At 42.1% G+C, this 25,995-nt stretch overlaps 1 pseudogene; it reads right to left on the reverse strand.

Moving 5' to 3' along the window:
- The window catches only part of LOC115139676 (uncharacterized), a 139,628-nt pseudogene extending 113,940 nt beyond the window's left edge, over positions 1-25,688 (reverse strand).
- Positions 25,689-25,995: the final 307 nt, after the last annotated feature.

Raw genomic sequence — 25,995 nt, forward strand, 5'->3', positions numbered from 1 at the left:
AAAACTGTATTTTTTTGTGAAGAATCAACAACAAGTGGGACACAATCATGAAGTGGAACGACATTTATTGGATATTTCAAACTTTTATAACAAATTAAAAACTGAAAAATTGGGCATGCAAAATTATTCAGCCCCTTTACTGGCAGTGCAGCAAACTCTCTCCAGAAGTTCAGTGAGGATCTCTGAATGATCCAATGATGACCTAAATGACTAATGATGATAAATACAATCCACCTGTGTGTAATCAAGTCTCCGTATAAATGCACCTGCACTGTGATAGTCTCAGAGGTCCGTTAAAAGCGCAGAGAGCATCATGAAGAACAAGGAACACACCAGGCAGGTCCGAGATACTGTTGTGAAGAAGTTTAATGCCGGATTTGGATACAAAAAGATTTCCCAAGCTTTAAACATCCCAAGGAGCACTGTGCAAGCGATAATATTGAAATGGGAGTATCAGACCACTGCAAATCTACCAAGACCTGGCCGTCCCTCTAAACTTTCAGCTCATACAAGGAGAAGACTGATCAGAGATGCAGCCAAGAGGCCCATGATCACTCTGGATGAACTGCAGAGATCTACAGCTGAGGTGGGGGACTCTGTCCATAGGACAACAATCAGTCGTATATTGCACAAATCTGGCCTTTATGGAAGAGTGGCAAGAAGAAAGCCATTTCTTAAAGATATCCATAAAAAGTGTTGTTTAAAGTTTGCCACAAGCCACCTGGGAGACACACCAAACATGTGGAAAAAGGTGCTCTGGTCAGATGAAACCAAAATTGAACTTTTTGGCAACAATGCAAAACGTTATGTTTGGCGTAAAAGCAACACAGCTCATCACCCTGAACACACCATCCCCACTGTCAAACATGGTGGTGGCAGCATCATGGTTTGGGCCTGCTTTTCTTCAGCAGGGACAGGGAAGATGGTTAAAATTGATGGGAAGATGGATGGAGCCAAATACAGGACCATTCTGGAAGAAAACCTGATGGAGTCTGCAAAATACCTGAGACTGGGACGGAGATTTGTCTTCCAACAAGACAATGATCCAAAACATAAAGCAAAATCTACAATGGAATGGTTCAAAAATAAACATATCCAGGTGTTAGAATGGCAAAGTCAAAGTCCAGATCTGAATCCAATCGAGAATCTGTGGAAAGAACTGAAAACTGCTGTTCACAAATGCTCTCCATCCAACCTCACTGAGCTCGAGCTGTTTTGCAAGGAGGAATGGGAAAAAAAATTCAGTCTCTCGATGTGCAAAACTGATAGAGACATACCCCAAGCGATTACAGCTTGGGAAAAAGGTGGCGCTACAAAAGTAATTAACTTAATTAAGGGGGCTGAATAATTTTGCACGCCCAATTTTTCAGTTTTTGATTTGTTAAAAAAGTTTGAAATATCCAATAAATGTCGTTCCACTTCATGATTGTGTCCCACTTGTTGTTGATTCTTCACAAAAAAATACAGTTTTATATCTTTATGTTTGAAGCCTGAAATGTGGCAAAAGGTCGCAAAGTTCAAGGGGGCCGAATACTTTCGCAAGGCACTGTACTTAGATATGTAAAACAACAAGTAAAATATTTTGGGGCCAGTAAGCCATTTTCCTTTCTCCAGCTCATGTTCATTGCATACCTCTTCTCTCCGTTTCTGCCAGCGTCCGCATGGGCTCTCCTCCAGAATCTCAGACTCCTCTTCCTCATCCTCTGTTGGTTGTTGTGGCAGGGGGGTGTGTCACAGTTGATACTGGAGGGGACACACTCTGCTTATTGGAGGCAGAGACCATAGACTCTGATTTCCTCTCCTGGACAGGGTTCAATGCCTGCTTCCCCTCTCCCTCTGACATCATGTTAGACTTTGCTGCCTGCTACAAAGACAGACAAATTGTAGACTCAAAGGCTTCATGCATTATTGCCAGGTGACTAAAATGTATTGTACATGTAACAGATGTGAAACGGCTAGCTAGTTAGTGGGGTGCGCACTAATAGCAATTACAATCGGTGACGTCACTCACTGAGACCTTGAAGTAGTTGTTCCCCTTGCTCTGCAAGGGCCACGGCTTTTGTGGCGCGATGGGTAACGATGCTTCGAGGGTGGCTGTTGTCTGTGTGCAGAAGGTCCCTGGGGCGAGGAGAGGGACGGAAGCTATACTGTTACATACACACAACACAGCATTTCATTGCCACCATGGATATTTTTATATTTCAATGACTGAGGTTCGCTCTCAAATCAAGTTGAATTTAGCTAGCTATGTTGCTTCAACAGGGCTGAAACTGATATGGCTCACACACTTGATAGGACTTGCTACCTGACCACTTATTTTAGACATTCATTCAGAATAAACTAGATAATTAGTGCTCCTTTCCAGGCAGAGCTAGTGTACCAAGGCCCAATCATTGGTTTATAATTTAGCCAAAGACGGAAGAGGAAGCGAGACACCCACTCGCTGTTTTTTTCTGGTTCAATGAAAGTCAATAAACTTTAAGTAGACCAGACCCCGCTGCTGTTGAATTAGTGTAGACCGGAACTGACAATTGTTAAAATACCTGATTCAATTATCATTTATCCACTATCTTTGATTTAGTTTGCCATCTAAAATGGCTATCATAGTTAGGTAACGCTACCTAGTTAACTTGACTGATGTTGCCAGCTCCGTATTAGTAGACTTCTTTAGAATCCTTGTGGAAATACGACTTGCTAGCAAGCACTGCACTTCAACAGACGCAGATCCCTGGCTCCCACTCCCAGCTAGCTAACGCATCTAGCTTGCTAACATGGCTCGTTTAGTTCACGTTATATTCGCTGTGTAGCTACCGGTTAGCTATTGTCAGGCTCTGCCGGATTAAGTCCTACATTGAACAAAAGCATAATCCACATGAAATCGTTTTTTACATCACAATTATACAGCAATAGGTTAATATGAACCGAGGTCTACACGGTTGATAAAGTAATGAGAACATACACGCACCCACTACAAAAATATTTCAAAACGAGACGGCTGTAGGCGTGTATTGCCTAGCACGTTGTCTTATTCGATGAGAGTCTAGGTTGATATTTAATAGGACGAATCATGGTACCAATCATTAATATATTCTACTTGATTGGCCAGAGATAACGTTGTCGTTCTAGTAGACCACTCTTACGTTCGGAGACTAAACAAAATATTGGCCATACATCCATTCTTTTTCATCTCCAAGAGAGGTAAGATTAGTGCGCATTGTGGGTGAGGCCAGACTCAGATAAGTGGTCCAGTGGTTGAAGTATGTGACATTTCGTTAGTAGGCAAACGGAAGAGTGTCCTCACCTTCTCATTTACATTACATTTAAGTCATTTAGCAGACGCTCTTATCCAGAGCGACTTACAAATTGGTGCGTTCACCTTAAGACATCCAGTGGAACAGCCACTTTACAATAGTGCATCTAAATCTTTTAAGGGGGGTGAGAAGGATTACTTTATCCTATCCTAGGTTTTCCTGAAAGAGGTGGGGTTTCAGGTGTCTCCGGAAGGTGGTGATTGACTCCGCTGTCCTGGCGTCGTGAGGGAGTTTGTTCCACCATTGGGGGGCCAGAGCAGCGAACAGTTTTGACTGGGCTGCGCGGGAACTGTACTTCCTCAGTGGTAGTGGTAGGTTCTCGACAGGCACCTTTCACCGAGGACACGCATGTGTAACCTATCGTGGAAGAGTTTTAAATTCAAAACTGTAGGAGCAGTCAAAACATTGCTTCTCGACCGGAACCCTGGTCCCTTGGTTCACTCTCGTTGCCGACCCTCCTCGATTACCTTTGACCTTTTTCAAAAGGAGGCGAGCAAATCTAATTGATAAAAGGCTAATGATGTGCTGGAATATAGTGCTGTGGTGGCTCAGGTGAGTAGCGCTCCCTCTTTTTTTTTTCTTTTTTAAAATATTTTTTCTTTTATTTATTTTAAATTTCAGAATACATTGGGCTCCCGAGCGGCGCAGTGGTCTTTAAGACACTGCATCTCAGTGCAAGACTGCAGTACCTGGTTCGAATCCAGGCCGCATCACATCTGGCTGTGATTGGGAGTCCCATAGGACGGCGCACAGCGTAGTCCGGTTTTGGCGGTCATTGTAAATAAGAATTAGTCTTAACTGACTTTTCTCGTAAAAAAATATATATATATTAAACATGGAGCTGGTATTCTCAAATTGATCAATTCTAAATAAATTGTATTTATTTACCACTATAATTCAATGAAATCAATATGTAGGCTATAACAGCCTATAAGGTAGGTAAATTGTGGTTTGAAATCAAATCAAATTGTATTTGTCACATGCACCGAATATCACAGGTGTAAACCTTACAGGGAAATGCTTACTTACAAGCCCATAACCAACAATGCAGTTTTAAGAAAAATAAGCGTTAAATAAAAACAAATAATTAAAGAGCAGCAGTAAAATAACAATAGCGAGGCTATATACAGGGGTAATTGAGGTAATATGTACATAGGTAGAGTTAAAGTGACCGCATAGATAATAATAGACCGCATAGAGTAGCAGCAGTGTAAAGGGGGGGGGGGGGGGGGGCAATGCAAATAGTCTTGATAGCCATTTGATCAGCTGTTCAGGAGTCTTATGGCTTGGGGGTAGAAGCTTTTAAGAAGTCTTTTGGACCTTGACTTGGCGCTCCTGTACTGATTGCTGTGCTGTAGCAGAGAGAACAGTCTATGACTAGGGTGGCTGGAGTCTTTGACAATTCTTAGGGCCTTCCTCTGACACAGTCTGGTATAGAGGTCTTGGGTGGCAGGAAGCTTGGCCTCAGTGATGTACTGCAAGTACATGTACCCTCTGTAGTGCCTTGCAAACAGTTGCCATACCAGGCAGTGATGCAACCATACCAGGCAGTGATGCTCTCGATGGTGCAGCTGTACTGCACCATATTCCCTCCCTTCCCACTTCTCTTTCTCTGGCGGTAGCAACTAACTGTAGGTGTGTACAGAGGCCCAAGGGTCAGAGGCTTAATCACTTTGAGCGGGCCAAATCAGGCATAATAAGAACTGCCACTGTCCTCAAACCAGTTTGTTATGGACTTGGAGCTCAGGTATGACACACTTTAACTCACCCTACTGTCCGAGTGCTTAGCTTACAGAAAACGCATACCACCTCTATTGACCACTTGTTTACAGTGCTGTCCTGTCTGTTTAAAATGACCCTCATCATCATTACAATATTTTTTTTTACAAATACAAGAATATCACTTCTCACAATGGTGCTCGTTTAGTAAAAGTTTGATCAAAGCTTAATCAATGTCTTGCAAGATCACATAACTATTCATTTGTATTTTACATAACAGAACTGAATACAGTATATGCTATACCATAAAAGGACAATAATATGTTACACCAAAAACACATCCTCAGTCATTTCTTATCTGAAGCTGAATATACTGGTAGTCATTTTTTCCCCCTCATGTGGCCAAACCTCAACGCGAAAGGCTTATAGTTTGTTAACACCCTCTGCTTTAATTAGCACACAGTAATTCATGAAGATCTAAATGCATATTCCCATGACACTGATGGAGATCAAATGATTGGCATGCAGTTGTGGGGCTTGCGCAGCAAGAGCTTAGAAATTCAACATACTTCTTATTTTTATTATTGTGGGGCTTGCCCAGCAAGAGCCCCAGCTTAGATATCCAACATACTTCTTATTATTATTGTGGGGCTTGCGCAGCAAGAGCCCCACTTTAGATATCCAACATAATTTGTATTATTATTGTGGGGCTTGCGCAGCAAGAGCCCCAGTTTAGATATCCAACCTAATTTGTAATATTATTGTGGGGCTTGCACCGCAAGAACCCCAGTTTAGATATCCAACATACTTCTTATTATTATTGTGGGGCTTGCGCCGCAAGAGCCCCAGTTTAGATATCCAACATAATTTGTATTATTATTGTGGGGCTTGCGCCGCAAGAGCCCCAGTTTAGATATCCAACATACTTCTTATTATTATTGTGGGGCTTGCGCCACAAGAGCCCTCGTTTAGATATCCAACATAATTTGTATTATTATTGTGGGGCTTGCGCCGCAAGAGCCCCAGTTTAGATATCCAACATACTTCTTATTATTATTGCGGGGCTTGCGCAGCAAGAGCCCCAGTTTAGATATCCAACATACTTCTTATTATTATTCCAAGGCTTGCGCAGCAAGAGCCCCAGCTTAGATATCCAACATTCTTATTATTATTATTATTGTGGGGCTTGCGCAGCAAGACGCCCAGCTTAGATATCCAACATACTTCATATTATTATTCTTCTTCCGCATGCTACTCCTCCTACACCGTTTAGGCTAGAAACGCTGTTCAAAGGTCAAAACGTGTGGAATGGTCTCGATCGAGTTGCTTGTATACAACCTTTTGATGTTTTACTTTTTACGTTATTAACCCTTGTGTGGTGTTCATGTTTTTGTTATTCACCCAATGTTTGCAGGTCTGTTGGACCCACAACATTAGTGTTTTTAAAACAATACAGCCATAACAATTGACAATACTTAATAGTTATATGTTGACATATATATTACAAGCATTATAGACAGCATACATGGTTAATATTTGCCATTAATCCAGATATGGGTGGAATAAATCATGTTTATCTTGAATGTAAATGACACAAGGTTTTCATCACTATTGATGTTTATTGCTTTGAACTGAACAAATTGGAAGAACAAATTTTACATACAGTATTTTATGGAAATTATGAATGATCCCCATTGAACACAAATTAAGGCCAGTCTACACACCACATGAGGGACAGAGTTTTACTGTGTGTGTGTTGCAAATGTATTTCTTGCACTTGATGCATGTGCACTGTGTCTTCCTGTCCTTCTTGTGTTCACACAAGCTTCTTCTTGTTGCTACCGGCTATAATCCAGAATGATGAAAACACTTAGTTCAGGAATTTTAATAACATATCACTCCCTCACATATACAGTTACAGCAGGCCAAGGAAGGGGAGTCAGACACACACACACAACACCATCACTCACACTTACTTCTGGTATTGGAGTTGTTGGTTCTGTGGGTCGGGCGGAGGAGATACCAGCATCCTCCTCCTGAATCCTCCTCATAATGGCTGCAGAGGCTGGGGTCCTTGGGATATGTTGCCTCCTCTGGATTTTAGTTCTTACCAATGCCTTGCTCAGCTCCTCGAGAATTTTCTTTTGCCTTTCTTTGGCACATAGGACACCAGGGATGTGTCGGCCTTGAACACAAACTTAGAGGAATTGAAAGGCCTGTTCCGTGTATTCAACAGCTGAGGTGGGAGCTGTGGCTTGTTTTTTTTGTACTGTTTCTACCATTCTCAGCTTCCTCTTGAGGAGCTCCTGTGCGCAGTAAAAAAGTTATTGCATGTGATGTTGTGGCCACGGACTCACAATATCACTTCCAGGAAAACCCGCATCCCTTGGTTCTTCTCAGGGGCTCCTCCATCTACACTTGCAAGTTCCACACATATGATGAAGCACCATTACAGGCAGCCCAGATCTTGATTCTATATTTTGTAGGTTTAGACGGTATGTACTGCCTGAAGGGGCAGCGGCCCCTAAATGGCATAAGCTGCTCATCAACAGTAAAGTTGGCCCAAGGTTGTAAAACGGGAAGGCGGTCCACTTATTTTATATACTTATTTTCCACCATAATTTGCAAATAAATTAATTAAAAATCCCACAATGTGATTTTCTGGATTTTTTTCCCTCATTTTGTCTGTCATATTTGAAGTGTACCTATGATGAAAATTACAGGCCTCTCTCATATTTTTAAGTGGGAGAACTTGCACAATTGGTGGCTGACTAAATACTTTTTGTACCCACTGTATCTGCAAACCATTATGGACAGCACGCTTTCATTTAATGCTAACACTCAGTGGATCAATAAAAAATGCCAACAACGACTGTACCGCCTGCGCAGACTGAAACTACTGAATGTCAACACCTGGATACTCTCCAACTACCACAACTGCCCTATAGAGGGTGTACTCACTTTCTGTTTCCTGGCCTGGTACGGTGGGCTGTCAGTGGCTAATAAGGGTGTCTTCAGGTGGACTGTGAACCTTGGGTTCAAGCTCTGCAGGCTGTAGTGCAGGGGGTTACAGGGCCTCTGATAAACACGCAAGGGACAAGGCCAAGCGTTTCATAGAGGACCCGAGGACCCCACACACAATATTGCCCAATGTTTTGAGCTGCTGCCCTCCGGAAGGAGATTAAGGCTCCCAATGTTCAGCAAGAATAGGAGCAAGGCAAGTTTCATTCCATCAGCCATCAGGTTTCTGAACAGTGGAACATAGAAAAGATTCAGGCCCAATACACGGTCAGGCAGTAGGCTGCAGAGACTTTAAATAGTGAAAATGTAAATGTGTGACTTGCGTACCAACTTTCTACTTTTCCGTACTGGATGTAATATATTGTATGCTGACGACACAAAATGAATTTTCCATGTAAATGGACAATAAAGCATATTGTATCGTATTGTATCATTGCCAACCAATAATCAGCCTTGTCAGGTAGTGTGCTGTTACAAAACCTGTGTATTCTAGACTTTGCAGTCTTGGTATTCATGTAAGCCAATTATACGTGAATCTTATATTGCTGTCGTAACCCGGTTCTCATTCCAAGATGAAAATAATGATAGAATAACACTTAAAGCCTGGAGGTAAAATGCATTATAAGGCAGTTATAATGCATAAGACTTGTCACATAAGCATGCATACCAGCCATTTTGAGTCAGCTGAAAATGTCCTACATAGAGAGGCATGTCATAAGCCTTATAAAAAGACATTGTGAAGGCTCATACATGGGTGTGTTTAGGGACAGTAGGGACTTTACATAGTGAAAAGAGACTGAAAAACAGCTTCTATCTCAAGGCCATCAGACTGTTAAATAGCCATCACTAGTCGGGTACTCATGTGTATACTGCATTCTATTCTACTGTATTTAGTCAATGCCACTCCGACATTGCTCATCCTAATATTTATATATTTCTTAATTCCATTCTTTTACTTTTAGATTTGTATATTGTTGCGAATTGTTAGAAGCTTCTGCACTATTGGATCTAGGAACAAGCATTTCGCTTCACCCGCTATAACATCTGCTAAATATTGTATGTGACCAACTCAAATCATTAGGAGTCCAAATAACTACGTTGTGGTGCAATCTTCATCCCTGTGACACAGAGATGGCTGAGACTTAGAAGAGAGAAGTCCACAGGGATGACCAAATACATTAACCCTTGGTGGGAAAACTCTAGGTGTTTATCTGTGACAGAGGTTTTATGGCCAAGTTCATCATTCATTAGGTTGCATGTCTCATTCTTGGTTGTAACTAGTATTCTTCAATCAAGCCAGAGAATGAGAGCAACCAACCAGATTCCGACAAAACCCCAGGGTTTAAGTCAAATTCCCAGGGGTCGATTCGAATTTTCTGGAAATTCTAGAACATTTTTTTTTTTGTGAAAAAATAAATACATTGTTTGCACAGTATAACTTGTGCATGTTTTTCTTTTATCTAATCATTCCTATTTTGAATACTGTTTTGAAGTGACTTTGCAAGCAAACCTACAGTATGTTCATATTGTTTTGAAGAGTCTGCATACCTGTTAGATCATTGTAACAAAAGGTACGTTTATTGTTACACTAGACCTTTACATTACAGAGTTGAATAATAATTCAAGCTCACCACACACAGTTCAGAGTAGCAGCCAGTCATCCTCACTAGGAGCCCTCTGCCTCAGCACTGTATTCCTTTACTGCATTCCTGAACTGCATCTCTGGGCTCCCGAGTGGCACAGCGGTCTAAGGCACAGCTTTTCAGTGCAAGAGGCGTCACTACAGTTCCTGGTTCGAATACAGGCCGTATCACATCCGGCCGCGATTGGGAGTCCCTTGGGCGGCGCACAGTTTTCCCAGTATTGTCCAGGTTTGGCCGTCATTGTAAATAAGAATTTGTTCTTAACTGACTTGCCTAGTTAAATAATCTATAAAAATCGAATTAAAAAAATCGAATCTAATAAAAAATCTCCCATTCCTCTCAAGCTTCAAGTGATTCTTCAATTGAAGTGTTCAAAAGATCAGGAACTAGCAGCCAGGAAAAACAAAAAAGCTGGTACAGTGTCCAGATTAGGGTTGCAACGGGTCAGAAACTTTCCGGGTAAATTTTCTGAATTCTTCCGGATATTTTCCATGTTAAATTAAGCCCTGGAATTTAGGGAATTTTGCTTCAATTCATCAAAAAAAGTTAGCTTATAACAGTGAACCTTTTTTTGTGGGACACAAGGCAATTCTAGGTCCTGTGGCATATTCTGGTTAAACTATCCCCAATTCAATGGAATTGCAACCCTCTGCATGCACAGTGCATTCTTCCATCACATGTACAGCTGATTCTCATGATCTTGCACACTAATTCGATGCTATTGAATCCACAATACTACACTGTCTGAGCCAAGGACTACATGCTTTCTGGTAAGTTTTGATTACAATACTGGGTGGGTTGAATATATTTTATATGACACACATGATTTTTTTGTTAACTAGTAAATTGTAGGCTACAGCAAAGTGTGTTTAAATCATTTCTAACGTATTAACAATTTCTGATAGTTAGGTAAGACTACAGAATGCTCTTGGTGAACATTTTCAAGTAGCAACATCTGCACACAGCACACTAATGTACACAAGCCCAAGTAGACAGTGAGGATTCAGCAGGTCATGACAGGCCTGAATGTGAAAAGATCAAATTTATACAGGTGTTATCTAGCAGCATCCATATCATTCGCTTACTAGCAGTTCCTGTCCAAACTGAGACCATACTATCCTGGAACATTGGCACAGTGAAAAGCAAAGGCAAAATATAGTATGAGAGGCAGACAGCTGGGGATGCAATCAAGGAGCTTTCATGTTGGAAGAGAGAGTGAGGAGGGAAAGATGGTGTGAGAGTTTGAGCCACGTGAGACGGAAATCTGGACGGAGGAGCAAATTAGTGGCCCCGTAGTTACCGCACTCCTCCGTGTAAAAGACAGACATCTGCAGCAGAGTGTGTGTGTGTGTCTGCGTGATGTGCGTTTGTGTGCTGTGTAAGAGAAACACCTTTCCCACAACATCTGCTTAAATGCCTGCCTGAGAACTGGGGCTACACCAGCCCATGTTTGTAACACAGTTCATAAAAACATAAGCCAGTGTAAGGGATTCAAATCAAATCGTATTGGTCGCATACACATTTTTAGCAGATGTTATTGTGGGTGTAGCGAAACGCTGGTGTTCCTAGCTCCAACAGTGCAGCAATATTTAACAATACACACAACTCTAAAAGTAAAATAATGGAATTAAGAAATATAGAAATATTAGGATGAGCAATGTTGGAGTACAGAGTATAAATATATAGTATAATATACTATTCTGTCCTATGTATTCTTCAGATACAGCACTCACAAACTTCTACAGATGCACAATCGAGAGCATCCTGGCGGGCTGTATCACCGCCTGGTACGGCAACTGCTCCGCCCTCAACCGTAAGGCTCTCCAGAGGGTAGTGAGGTCTGCACAACGCATCACCGGGGGCAAACTACCTGCCCTCCAGGACACCTACACCACCCGATGTTACAGGAAGGCCATAAAGATCATCAAGGACATCAACCACCCGAACCACTGCCTGTTCACCCCGCTATCATCCAGAAGGCGAGGTCAGTACAGGTGCATCAAAGCTGGGACCGAGAGACTGAAAAACAGCTTCTATCTCAAGGCCATCAGACTGTTAAACAGCCACCACTAACATTGAGTGGCTGCTGCCAACACACTGTCATTGACACTGACCCAACTCCAGCCACTTTAATAATGGGAATTGATGGGAAATGATGTAAATATATCACTAGCCACTTTAAACAATGCTACCTTATATAATGTTACTTACCCTACATTATTCATCTCATATGCATACGTATATACTGTACTCTAGATCATCGACTGCATCCTTATGTCACTAGCCACTTTAACTATGCCACTTTGTTTACTTTGTCTACATACTCATCTCATATGTATATACTGTACTCGATACCATCTACTGTATGCTGCTCTGTACCATCACTCATTCATATATCCTTATGTACATATTCCTTATCCCCTTACACTGTGTATAAGACAGTAGTTTTGGAATTGTTAGTTAGATTACTTGTTGGTTATCACTGCATTGTCGGAACTAGAAGCACAAGCATTTCGCTACACTCACATTAACATCTGCTAACCATGTGTATGTGACAAATAAAATTTGATTTGATTTGATTTGATATACTACATATTCTATCCACATGCTGTCCATAATGTTTATACATCCCACCACATATATATGTGTGTGTGTGTATATGTATGTGTACAGCAATAGTGGAACAGGATGTCCTTGTATTATACATATGATTTTAGTAAAACAGTATGTAAACATTACTAAAGTGACCAGTGATTCCATGTCTATGTACATAGTGCAGCAGCCTCTAAGTTTCAGGGTTGAGTAACCGGGTGGTAGTCAGCTGGTGACAGTGACTAAGTTCAGGGCAGGGTACTGGGTGGAGGCCGGCTAGCGATGGCTATTTAACAGTCTGATGGCCTTGAGATAGAAGCTGTTTTTCAGTCTCTCGGTCCCAGCTTTGATGCACCTGTACTCACCTTGCCTTCTGGATGATAGCGGGGTGAACAGGCTGTAGCTTGGGTGGCTGGTGTACTTGATGATCTTTTAGGCCTTCCTGTGACATCGCGTGCTGTAGATGTCCTGGAGGACAGGCAGTATGCCCCCGGTGATGTGTTGGGCAGACCGCACCACCCTCTGGAGAGCCCTGCGGTTGAAGACGGTGCAGTTGCCGTACCAGGCAGTGATACAGCCCGACATGATGCTCTCAATGGTGGGCAGAGACTACCTGAACTTGTCCAATAATAAAATTATTATTTTCCTTTTCAGAGGCAAAAAGTTTTGCTACTACAGTGTGCCCTATTGAAAGCAACGCAGTTGTGCCCTTTGTAGTGGCGATTTTAGCATGACATCTTGGTGGGGCAAACAAACAAGCAAAGCAACTGCACAGCACAAGACTAAACAATACATGAATTGCACTATAACAGTGACAAACCGTGCCCACAAACTGTTGGCGCCTACATAAAGTAGTCCCAACAGCAGTCCCAAAACCATACCACTGTTATAGCTGGCTATCAGCAGAGCCTTGTCTGGCAGCGAAACAGTTCATTCAGCCTCATTTACTGCCTTGAGATGACAACTGAGATGTACAAACTATGGCATAAGAGGACATTCAGCGCTTTTGAAATGTACAGCGACAGAATTCAGAACATGGGCAGTTCATACAGTATTCTCCCTGTACACCAAGTCAGAACAGTAGGATAAATAATGGGGGCATATACGCAGACAATGATAGCTCTTGCAATATTTGATTATGACATTTCTCTAAAACAGGCTATAGACTACATGTGCACCATCAAGTCTGAACAGTCGGCTAAAAGGGACCAAATTATTAGGGTGAGGCACATGGGCTACTATCAGCTTACTACACAACATACACTTAATATTACTTTCTTAGCTACAGTATACTGGGGCGGCAGGGTAGCCTAGTGGTTAGAGCGCTGGACTAGGTTGCAAGTTCAAACCCCTGAGCTGACAAGGTACAAATCTGTCGTTCTGCCCCTGAACAGGCAGTTAAACCCACTGTTCCTAGGCCGTCATTGAAAATAATTTGTTCTTAAACTGACTTGCCTGGTTAAATAAAGGTAAAATAAATAAATAAATTTTAAAAAATACATATCTTATTGGCATATTACATCATTTATGCAGCAGAAAACAAATGTTTGGACTCACCTTGTTGAACAGGAAGGTGGCGTGGTGGTCCTTCGTGGGCAAATTTTGTCATCAAAGTCTGGCATTCTCTGGATTTGTGGTGCTTTCAAGACAACTGAGAACTCTGAAAAAAACAAGGTCGAATCATGACGTCCGTGATCTTCAGGTCGAAGATCTAAAAAGGTCTGTTGAGACTGTTAGGTTCTAAATATCAGAGTATTTCATTTTTAATTTTTAATTTCACCTTTATTTAACCAGGTAGGCTAGTTGAGAACAAGTTCTCATTTACAACTGCGACCTGGCCAAGATAAAGGAAAGCAGTTTGACACAGACAACAACACAGAGTTACACATGAAATAAACAATAAACAAGCCAATAACACAAACAATGACACAGTAGAAAAAAAAAGTCTTTATACAGTGTGTGCAAAAGGCATGAGGAGGTAGGCAATAAATAGGCCATAGGAGCGAATAATTACAATTTAGCAGATTAACACTCGAGTGATAAATGAGCAGATGATGATGTGCAAGTAGAGATACTGCTGTGCAAAAGAGCAGAAAAGTAAATAAAAACAGTATGGGGATGAGGTAGGTAGATTGGGTGGGCTTTTTACAGATGGACTATGTACAGCTGCAGCGATCGGTTAGCTGCTCAGATAGCTGATGTTTAAAGTTGGTGAGGGAAGTAAAAGTCTCCAACTTCAGCGATTTTTGCAATTCGTTCCAGTCACTGGCAGCAGAGAACTGGAATGAAAGGCGGCCAAATGAGGTGTTGGCTTTAGGGATGATCAGTGAGATATACCTGCTGGAACGTGTGTTATCGTGACCAGTGAACTGAGATAAGGCGGAGCTTTACCTAGCATAGACTTATAGATGACCTGGAGCCAGTGGGTCTGGCGACGAATATGTAGCGAGAGCTATCCGACTACAGCGTACAGGTTGCAGTGGTGGGTGGTATAAGGTGATTTGGTAACAAACGGATGGCACTGTGATAGACTGCATCCAGTTTGCTGAGTAGAGTATTCGAAGCTATTTTGTAGATGACATCGTCGAGGATCGGTAGGATAGTCAGTTTTACTAGGGTAAGTTAGGCGGCGTGAGTAAAGGAGGCTTTATTGCGAAATAGAAATCCAATTCTAGATTTGATTTTTGGATTGGAGATGTTTAATATAAGTCTGGAAGGAGAGTTTACAGTCTAGCCAGACACCTAGGTATTTATAATTGTCAACATATTCTAGGCCGGAACCGTCTAGGGTGGTGATGCTAGTCGTGCGGGCGGGTGCGGGCAGCGAACGGTTGAAAAGCATGCATTTGGTTTTACTAGCATTTAAGAACAGTTGGAGGCCACGGAAGGAGTGTTGTATGGCATTGAAGCTCGTTTGGAGGTTAGTTAGCAGAGTGTCCAAGGAAGGGCCAGAAGTAAGTATACAGAATGGTGTCGTCTGCGTAGAGGTGGATCAGGGAATCGCCCGCAGCAAGAGCGACATCATTGATATATACAGAGAAAATAGTCAGCCCGAGAATTGAACGCTGTGGCACCCCCATAGAGACTGCCAGAGGTTCGGACAACATGCCCTCCGATTTGACACACTGAACTCTGTCTGCAAAGTAGTTGGTGAACCTGGCGAGGCAGTCATTAGAGAAACCAAGGCTATTGAGTCTGCCGATAAGAATACAGTGATTGACAGAGTCGAAAGCCTTGGCCAGGTCGATGAAGATGGCTGCACAGTACAGTCTTTTATCGATGGCGGTTATGATATCGTTTAGTACCTTGAGCGTGGCTGAGGTGCACCCGTGACCGGCTCGGAAACCGGATTGCACAGCGGAGAAGGTACGGTGGGATTCTAAATGGTCAGTGATCTGTTTATTAAATTGGCTTTCGAAGACTTTAGATAGGCAGGGCAGGATGGATAGGTCTGTAACAGTAAGAAAATGACGGACACTATGAAAGCTCCAACCAAATGTATTATTATTATTATTTATTCACCCAAAGGATCAAACAGCTGGTCAGACAAAGACACATTTCCACCAGTGGTAGTATATATACTCCAATTTGGGTGACGTCCTTCTTCTCTAAACATTACATCTCTATTGCTAGGCAGGAAATTAAGTGATGCGGGCAATCAACTGTTCCTTCTCCCTTCACGTGACCTGACCTGACCTCGATCCTCACTAACCCAGAGCTCTCCATCCTTATCAGTGCCTGCCATGTGATTATCTTTCCTTCACTCAGCACATTCCAAGCTTAATTGTATCCACCATATACATTCCTCCTACAGATAACCATTAACTTCTGGTGTAGACCCTAGACTATGGCAGCCCTCATGTCTCGACTATAACTGATGATTAACAATATTTAAAGTTTCAAAATCTGAACCCATCAAGACAAAGTGCATTCCTTTGGTGAATGTGAAGACCACAGGCCTGGATTTTCTCCCTTGATTTACAACAGGACGTGAGTTGTTAATCCCCGCTAGTTATTTGCTTCCCCCTCTACTGGTGAGAGGTGGTCTGATTGAAGTTATTCATTGCAAACCTGATCTCTTTGGATTCTCGTGGTCAGTCATGACACCATTGAAGGAGTGTAGGACGAGGCAGACCCACCCGTGACTCATAGATGTGCACCAGCTTGTCCAGGCAGGCTGTCACCATGACCTCATCCAAGATGGCCAATGCCGTGACTGCGTTGCTGTGAACCTTATAGATACAGACCAGCTCACCCGTCTACACATACATGCACACAGACAAAATGAGAGGAAGGGACAGACAGGAAACATATCAACTACATCCACAGCTTAAGTGACCGTTCCTTAATGCAGAAATTAATGTGTTATGATGATGCTGTGGAAAAGGAAAGGAAGGGAGGGTTTGAGTGTTACACTCACATGGCTGTTGTGGGCGTGGATAGACGTGTCACTGGAGCCGCTAAAGAGTAGGTCATTCACCACCTGACAACAGACAATGAGGTAAGAAAGAACGGTCATACCTGGGACAGGCATAGTCAGGAGTGTCCGTTCAAGATCCCCAAAAATTAACATTACGTTACATTAACATGCCAAGTGTTGCCACAAAGAAGAAAGAAAACCCTTTGGGTTTGCATCACATTCAGACAGCTTCAGGGGAACAAACCCCTGAAATCCAAAGTGTCAAAAGAGAAATGTGTTCTTGCTTAAAGGGTCGGGGCATTGTCTTTACGTCAGATAGCACGACGGCCGTCTGCGTTAGAAAAGACACCATCTAACGGAAGACAATGGGATCGGGGTCAATTCAGGAATTGAAACGAAATTCCAATTCCAGTGGACTTCCTGAATGGAATTGACCCCAACCCTGGACCTAAGGACATAGTGCTGATATACAGTGCATTCGGAAAGTATTTAGACTAGAGGTCGACCGATTATGATTTTTTAACACCGATAGCGATTATAGGAGGACCAAATAAAGCCGATAGCGATTAAATCGGCCGATTTTTATATATACAGTTGAAGTCTGACGTTTTACATACACTTAGGTTGGAATCATTAAAACACATTTTTCAACCACTCCACACATTTCTTGTTAACAAACTATAGTTTTGGGAAGTCGGTTAGGACATCTACTTTGTGCATGACACAAGTCATTTTTCCAACAATTGTTTACAAACAGATTATTTAACTTATAATTCACTGTATCACAATTCCAGTGGGTCAGAAGTTTACATACACTAAGTTGACTGTGCCGTTAAACAGCTTGGAAAATTACAGAAAAGGATGTCATGGCTTTAGAAACTTCTGATAGGCTAATTGACATCATTTGAGTCAATTGGAGGTGTACCTGTGGATGTATTTCAAGGCCTACCTTCAAACGTAGTGCCTCTTTGCTTGACATCATGGGAAAATCAAAAGAAATCAGCCAAATTATTAAAGTGTATGCCTCCACAAGTCTGGTTCATTCAAACAATAGTGTGCAAGTATAAACAACATGGGACCACGCAGCTGTCATACCGCTCAGGAAGGAGACACGTTCTGTCACCTAGAGATGAACGTACTTTGGTGTGAAAAGTGCAAATCACTCCCAGAACAACAGCAAAGGACCTTGTGAAGATGCTGGAGGAAACAGGTACAAAGTATCTATATCCACAGTAAAAACAAGTCCTATATCGACATAACCTGAAAGGCCACACAGCAAGGAAGAAGTCACTGCTCCAAAACCGCCATCAAAAAAGACAGACTACGGTTTGCAACTGCACATAGGGTCAAAGATCATACTTTTTGGAGAACTATCCTCTGGTCTGATGAAACAAAAATAGAACTGTTTGGCCATAATGACCATTGTTATGTTCGGAGGAAAAAGGGGGAGGCTTGTAAGCAGAAGAACACCATCCCAACTGTGAAGCACGGGGGTGGCAGCATTATGTTGTGGGGTTGCTTTGCTGCAGGAGGGACTGGTGCACTTCACAAAATAAATGGCATCATGAGGACGGAAAATTACGTGGATAAATTGAAGCAACATCTCAAGACATCTGTCAGGAAGTTACAGCTTGGTCACAAATGGGTCTTCCAAATGGACAATGACCTCAAGCATACTTCCAAAGTTGAGGTAAAATGGTTTAAGGACAACAAAGTCAAGGTATTGGAGTGGCCATCACAAAGACCTGACCTCAATCATATAGAAAATCTGTGGGTGAGCAAGGAGGTCTACAAACCTGACTCAGTTACACCAGCTCTGTCAGAAGGAATGGGACAAAATTCACCCAATTTATTGTGGGAAGCTTGTGGAAGGCTACTCAAAACATCTGACCCAAGTTAAACAATTTAAAGGCAATGCTACCAAATAATAATTGAGTGTATGTAAACTTCTGACCCACTGGGAATGTGGTGAAAGAAATAAAAGCTGAAATAAATCATTCTCTCAAGTATTATTCTGACATTTCACATTCTTAAAATCAAGTGGTGATCTGAACTGACCTAAAACAGGGAATTTTTACTAGAACTAAATGTCAGATTTTTTTTTTAGTTTAAATGTATTTGGCTAAGGTGTATGTAAACTTCCAACTTCAACTGTATATATATTTGTAATAATGACAATTACGTCAATACTGAATGAACACTTTTATTTGAACTTAATATAATACATAAATAAAAATATATTTAGTCTCAAATAAATAGTGAAACATGTTCAATTTGGTTTAAATAATGCGAAAACACAGTGTTGGAGAAGAAAGTAAAAGTGCAATATGTGCCATGTAAAAAAGCTCACGTTTAAGTTCCTTGCTCAGAACATGTGAACATATGAAAGCTGGTGGTTCCTTTTAACATGAGTCTTCAATATTCCCAGTTAAGAAGTTTTAGGTTGTAGTTATTATAGGACTATTTCTCTCTATACCATTTGTATTTCATATACCTTTGACTATTGGGTGTTCTTATAGGCACTATAGTATTGCCAGCCTAATCTCGAGAGTTGATAGGTTTGAAGTCATAAACAGCGCTGTGCTTCAAGCATTGCGAAGAGATGCTGGCAAACGCAGGAAGGTGCTGTTTGAATGAATGCTTACGAGCCTGCTGCTGCCTACCACCACTCAGTCGGACTGCTCTATCAAATATAAAATCAGACTTAATTATAATATAATAAACACACAGAAATGCGAGCCTTAGGTCATTAATATAGTCAAATCCGGAAACTATCATTTCGAAAACAAAACTTTTATTCTTTCAGTGAAATACGGAACCGTTCCGTATTTTATTGAACGGGTGGCATCCATAAGTCTAAATATTGCTGTTACATTGCACAACCTTCAATGTTATGTCATAGTTATGTAAAATTCTGGCAAATTAATTATGGTCTTTGTTAGGAAGAAATGGTCTTCACACAGTTCACAACGAGCCAGGCGGCCCAAACTGCTGCATATACGCTGACTCTGCTTGCATAGAACGCAAGAGAAGTGACACAATTTCCCTAGTTAATATTGCCTGCTAACATGAATTTATTTTAACCTGTTTGGGATAGGGGGCAGTATTTTCACGTCCGGATGAAAAGTGTGCCCAAAGTAAACTGCCTGCTAACAGGACAAACTATCCAGGATTTTTTTGAGTTCACCGTATTTTCTTTGGGAAACAAGATTTATGAAGCACCTGTTTGTAGTTCCCATGCTTTCCACTAGATGTCAACAATCTTTAGAAATTGGTTGATGTTTTTCCTTTGAGAAATTAAGAAGTTGGCTTGTTCAGTCTGAGTGTCAAGGCAGGTGGACTCTTTTGTTTGGTGCGCGCGACCTGGAACGCGCTCCACTTTGATTTTATCCGCTATTGAACACAGTAGATTCCGTCTTAAATGTTATCGATTATTTACGTTTTAGGATACCTAAAGTTGGATTAGGAAAGTTGTTTGAAATGTTTGGACCAAGTTTACAGGTAACTTATTAGATAATTTGTAGTCATGTTGGGCGAGTTGGAACCGGTGTATTTCTGAATCAAACGCGCCAAATAAATTGACATTTTGGGGATATAAAGAAGGAGTTTATTGAACAAAAGGACCATTCGTGATGTTTCTGGGACATATTGGAGTGCCAACAGAAGAAGATTTTCAAAGGTAAGGCATGAATTATATCGTTATTTCTGACTTTCGTTTTGCACCTGCTTGGTTGAAATATGATTTTCATGTGTTTGTATGATGAGGTGCTGTCCTCAGATAATTGCATTGTTTTCATTCACCGTAAAGTATTTTTGAAATCTGACAAGGTGGCTGGATTAACAAGAAGTTAAGCTTTAGCAGAACGTCTAGCCGTAACAGGTTTTAACTAAATATGCAGGTATAAAAAAATATACTTGTGAATTGATTTTAAGAAAGGCATTGATGTTTATGGTTAGGTACATTGGTGCAACGACAGTGCTTTTTCGCGAATGAGCTTGTTAAATCATCACCTGTTTGGCGTAGTAGGCTGTGATTCGATGATGAATTAACAGGCACTGAATTGATTATTTGCAACGCAGGACAAGCTAGTTAAACTACAAAAATCATCAACCATGTGTAGTTAACTAGTGATTATGTTAAGATAGATTGTTTTTTATGAGAATCAGTTTAATGCTAGCTAGCAACTTACCTTGGCTCCTTGCTGCACTCGCGTAACATGTGATCAGCCTGTCACGCAGTCTCTTCGTGGAGTGCAATGTAATCGGTAATAATCGGTGTCCAAAAATGACACTTGGCATTCAGACCAAATAGTTCAATTTTGGTTTCAGAGAATCTTGTTTCTTATGGTCTGAGAGTCCTTCAGGTGACTTTTGGCAAACTCCAAGCGGGCTGTCATGTGCTTTTTACTGAGGAGTGGCTTCCGTCTGGCCAATATATGATAAAGGCCTGATTGGTGGAGTGCTCCAGAGATGGTTGTCCTTCTCGAAGGTTCTCCCATCTCCACTGAGGAACTCTGGAGCTCTCTGAGTGACCATCGGGTTCATGGTCACCTCCCTGACCAAGGCCCTTCTCCCTCGATTACATTTTAGTCATTTAGCCGACACTCTTATCCAGAGCGACTTACAGTTTAGAGTTAATACGATTACTCAGTTTGGCCAGGCGGCAAGCTCGAGGAAGAGTGGTTCCAAACTTCTTCCATTTAAGAATGATGGATGCCATTGTGTTCTTGGGGACCTTCAATACGGCAGAAATGTTTTGGTACCATTACCCAGATCTGTGCCTTAACACAATCCTGTCTCGGAGCTCGACGGACAATTCCTTGGACCTCATGGTTTTGTTTTTGCTCTGACATGAACTATCAACTGTTGGACCTTATATAGACAGGTGTGTACCTTTCCAAATCATGTCCAATCAGTTGAATTTACCACAGTTGGACTCCAAACAAGTTGTAGAAACATCTTAAGGATGATCATTGGAAAGAAGATTGAGCTCAATTTCAAGTCTCATAGCGAAGGGTCTGAATACTTATGTAAATAAGGTATTTCTATTTTCAATACGTTTGCAAAAATTTGGAAAAAAACTGTTTTCGCTTTGTCATTATGGGGTATTGTGTGTAGATTGATGAGGAAAGCGTCCCGAGTGGTGCAGCTACAGACCCGGGCTCAATCCCAGGCTGTGTCACAGCTGGCCGTGACCGGGAGACCCATGAGGCTGGTCTTGGTGTGGCCCGCGAGTGAGCACAGCAGCAGGCTGCTCTTGGCATTGCGCACGCTGATGGTGCTGTCTTAGGAGGCCACCAGCAGCACCCTCCGTGAGCGCCCTCCTGGGACGCGCCCAGGCAGCTCACCCCCCACGGGTTGTAACACGTTGAGCTGCATCCAAGACTGCAGGGGAGATGGGGAGGGTGGGGGTAAGAGAATGAAAATGTTTGTATCAAATTCTGACCCTAGCTATAACTAGGAACTACTATGTTGAATAGAGGTTAGGACCTGGACCCATCAAAGCGTCTCAGAAAAGGAGTGCCGATCTAGGATTGGTTGTGCCTTTTCGATCGTAATGAATACTATTATATGGATAGGGAGGACCTGATCTGCACTCTACTCGCAAAGAACACACAACAACAAGCCACCTAGGTAAGTAGATAAACTATCTATGGGGTTGTCAGAATTTTATATTCATTGCTTGTTTTGTTTGCAGAGGAAAAGTAAATGCGGACTGTTCTACCAACTTCAATGATCTTGGTAGATCATTTTTGTCATGTTCAATATTTTTGGGGTGTGACACTTTATGAATACCTTGACTCATCCCTTGAGCTAAAAGCTGATCAAGGATCCATTTGCCAAGCCTATGTACAGAATGCTCCAGTGAATGTGCAGACACGGCACCTGGCCCGACAAAGATCTGCTCAAGGCACTTATTTGACTGAGAAGGGAGAGGAGAAACATGAGCACAATAGGGATTTAATGAGATGAAAATTCAGTCATCAAAAGATGAGACAATGTACATGGCATATATGTGATGGATGGGGGGTGGTACCTTGATGATGTAGCAGTGGATGGTGAGGTCACTGCAGCCGGCGTGCCGGCAGGCCAGACAGAAACGACACCAGCAGGCAGTTGATCTTGTTGGTGTGGCCTTCGAACACCGCCTGGCACTCTTTGCTCTGAAAACACACCAGGAAAACGTTAGCCTGTCTGTTTGTCCCTCATAAACCTGAAAGATTACTGCAGAGATCTGAGTGCTCCTCTTTCTTTTTCTGTGATAGTCAGGCCGTGTTGTGCCCTGAATATGTATACAGGACTCCCCCGTGGATCTGGAGGTCATGGACGGGGCCAGTGAGGCCCTCAGAGTTCCCTAGAGACGTCTCCTGCTCCTCAGCCACGTCAGCAGACTGAGGGGGGAGAGATGGAGGGTCAAACGAGGAAGCGGAGACATATCACAAACACTGGTTATCTAAAAGACAGAAATCTGTACACCGTGTCGAAGAACAAACAGACATACAAAACAATCATGCGGCATGGCATGAAAATTCATGTTTATGCATAACTGCCAATCTTCCATTTCAGCGAAAAAGAGGTGGAAGTGAGAGAAAAAAAATCAAGCAGGTGACTCAGGTGACTCTTTCACAGTAACTTGCTTTTGCTAGGAAAACAAGCCACATATATTTCACACACAGTAGCATTTGGTAGCAATGCTGTTGGTGTAGGGGAGGTAGGTGCAGGTATGCTCACTTTGGTGAAAGGGGGATGGATAGAGGTGTGGGAAGGAGGACAGGGACAGTGGATGGAGGGTTCACAAGAGGGTAGGGAATGACAGGACTGCGGGAGGGGGCAGGGCAAGACCGGCTGTTGAGAGAGGCTCTTCTTTGATTGGCAGGTTCACTGAGGGGGTGGGGTTTAGGATGGACATGACTGAGGAAGTGGAGGGGTAAGCCAGGGTCAGTTAGGAAAGGAGAGAGAGGGCGTTGCAGACGTGGGTACGGGGGGGAGGGGAAGGAATGAGGGAGGTGTCCAGGGCCTGTAGGGAGCCGCTCAGCTCCTCCTCCATCAGAGAACTGGCTAGTTCAGCGGGTTATAGCAGGGAAGTAACAATCTGGGCATACTTCAGGAAGAAGGGCACCACTAGATGAGGCAACTTGTTTGACTTGACCTTTGACTTTTTACTACTCTGATCCATACTAAGTAGAGGTCGACCGATTAATCGGAATGGTCGATTAATTAGGGCCGATTTCAAGTTTTCATAACAATCGGAAATCTGTATTTTTGGGAGCCGATTTATTTTTATTTTTATATATATATTTTTTCATATACCTTTATTTAACTAGGCAAGTCAGTTAAGAACACATTCTTATCTTCAATGATGGCCTAGGAACAGTGGGTTAACTGCCTCAGGGGCAGAACGACAGTTAACTAGTCCAACGCTATAACCACCTGCCTCTCGTTCCACAAGGTAAGTTGCTAGCTAGCATTAAACTTATCTTATAAAAAACAATCAATCAATCATAATCACTAGTTATAACTACACATGGTTGATGATATTACTAGTTTATCTAGCGTGTCCTGCGTTGCATATAATCGATGCAACGCTGGGGGATGATTTAACAAAAGCTCATTTACAAAAAAGCACAATAGTTGGACGACTGTACCTAACCTTAAACACCAATGCCTTTCTTATATTCAATACACAGAAGCATATATTTTTAAACCTGCATATTTAGCTAAAATAAATCCAGGTTAGCAGGCAATATTAACCAGGTGAAATTGTGTCACTTCTCTTGCATTCATTGCACGCAGAGTCAGGGTATATGCAACAGTCTGGGCAGCCTGAACTAATTTGCCAGAATTTTACGTAAGTATGACATAAGATTGAAGGTTGTGCAATGTAACAAGAATATTTAGACTTAGGGATGCCATCCGTTAGATAAAATACAGAACGGTTCCGTATTTCACTGAAATAATAAACGTTTTGTTTTCAAAATGATAGTTTCCAGATTCTACCATATTAATGACCAAAGGCTCGTATTTCTGTGTGTTATGTTATAATTAAGTCTATGATTTGATAGAGCAGTCTGACTGAGCGATGGTAGGCAGCAGCAGGCTCGTAAGCATTCATTCAAACAGCACTTTAGTGCGTTTTGCCAGCAGCTCTTCGCAAGCACATCGCTGTTTGTGACTTCAAGCCTATCAACTCCCGAGATTAGGCTCATGTAACCGATGTGAAATGTCTAGCTAGTTAGCGGGGTGCGTGCTAATAGCGTTTCAAACGTCACTCACTCTGAGACTTGGAGTAGTTATTCCCCTTGCTCTGCAAGGGCTGTGGCTTTTGTGGAGCAATGGGTAACGCTACAACCTAAAACCTCTTACCTTGGAATATTGAAGTCTCATGTTAAAAGGAACCACCAACTTTCATATGTACTCATGCTCTGAGCAAGGAACTCAAACGTTAGCTTTTTTACATGGCACATATTGCACTTTTACTTACTTCTCCAAAACTTTGTTTTTGCATTATTTAAACCAAATTGAACATGTTTCATTATTTATTTGAGGCTAAATAGATTTTTATTGATGTATTATAGTAAGTTAAAATAAGTGTTCATTCAGTATTGTTGTAATTGTCATTATTACAAATAAAAAATGTAATAAAAAAATCGGCATCAGTTTTTTGGTCCTCCAATAATCGGTATCAGCGTTGAAAAATCATAATCGGCCGACCTCTAATAATAAGTGCATCAAGCAATTCACTATCCTGACAGAGGAAAATCAAAAGAGAAAAAGAGTGCAGTGACATTAACACTAGCCGGCACAGTTAATAATAAAGAGACTTTAGGGTGTTCGTCTTCAGCTCCTACTTTAATATAAAGTCAGAGGAGCAGGAGCCTGATTACATTTAACATTTACATTTAAGTCATTTAGCAGACGCTCTTATCCAGAGCGACTTACAAATTGGTGCATTCACCTTATGACCTCCAGTGGAACAGTAGTGCATCTAAATCTTTTCAGGGGGTGAGAGGGATTACTTTATCCTATCCTAGGTATTCCTTAAAGAGGTGGGGTTTCAGGTGTCTCCGGAAGGTGGTGATTGACTCCGCTGTCCTGGCGTCGTGAGGGAGTTTGTTCCACCATTGGGGGGCCAGAGCAGCGAACAGTTTTGACTGGGCTGAGCGGGAACTGTACTTCCTCAGTGGTAGGGAGGCGAGCAGGCCAGAGGTGGATGAACGCAGTGCCCTTGTTTGGGTGTAGGGCCTGATCAGAGCCTGGAGGTACTGAGGTGCCGTTCCCCTCACAGCTC

The sequence above is a fragment of the Oncorhynchus nerka genome, linkage group LG13 (assembly GCF_034236695.1).
Source record: "Oncorhynchus nerka isolate Pitt River linkage group LG13, Oner_Uvic_2.0, whole genome shotgun sequence".
Classification (NCBI taxonomy): Eukaryota; Metazoa; Chordata; class Actinopteri; order Salmoniformes; family Salmonidae; genus Oncorhynchus; species Oncorhynchus nerka.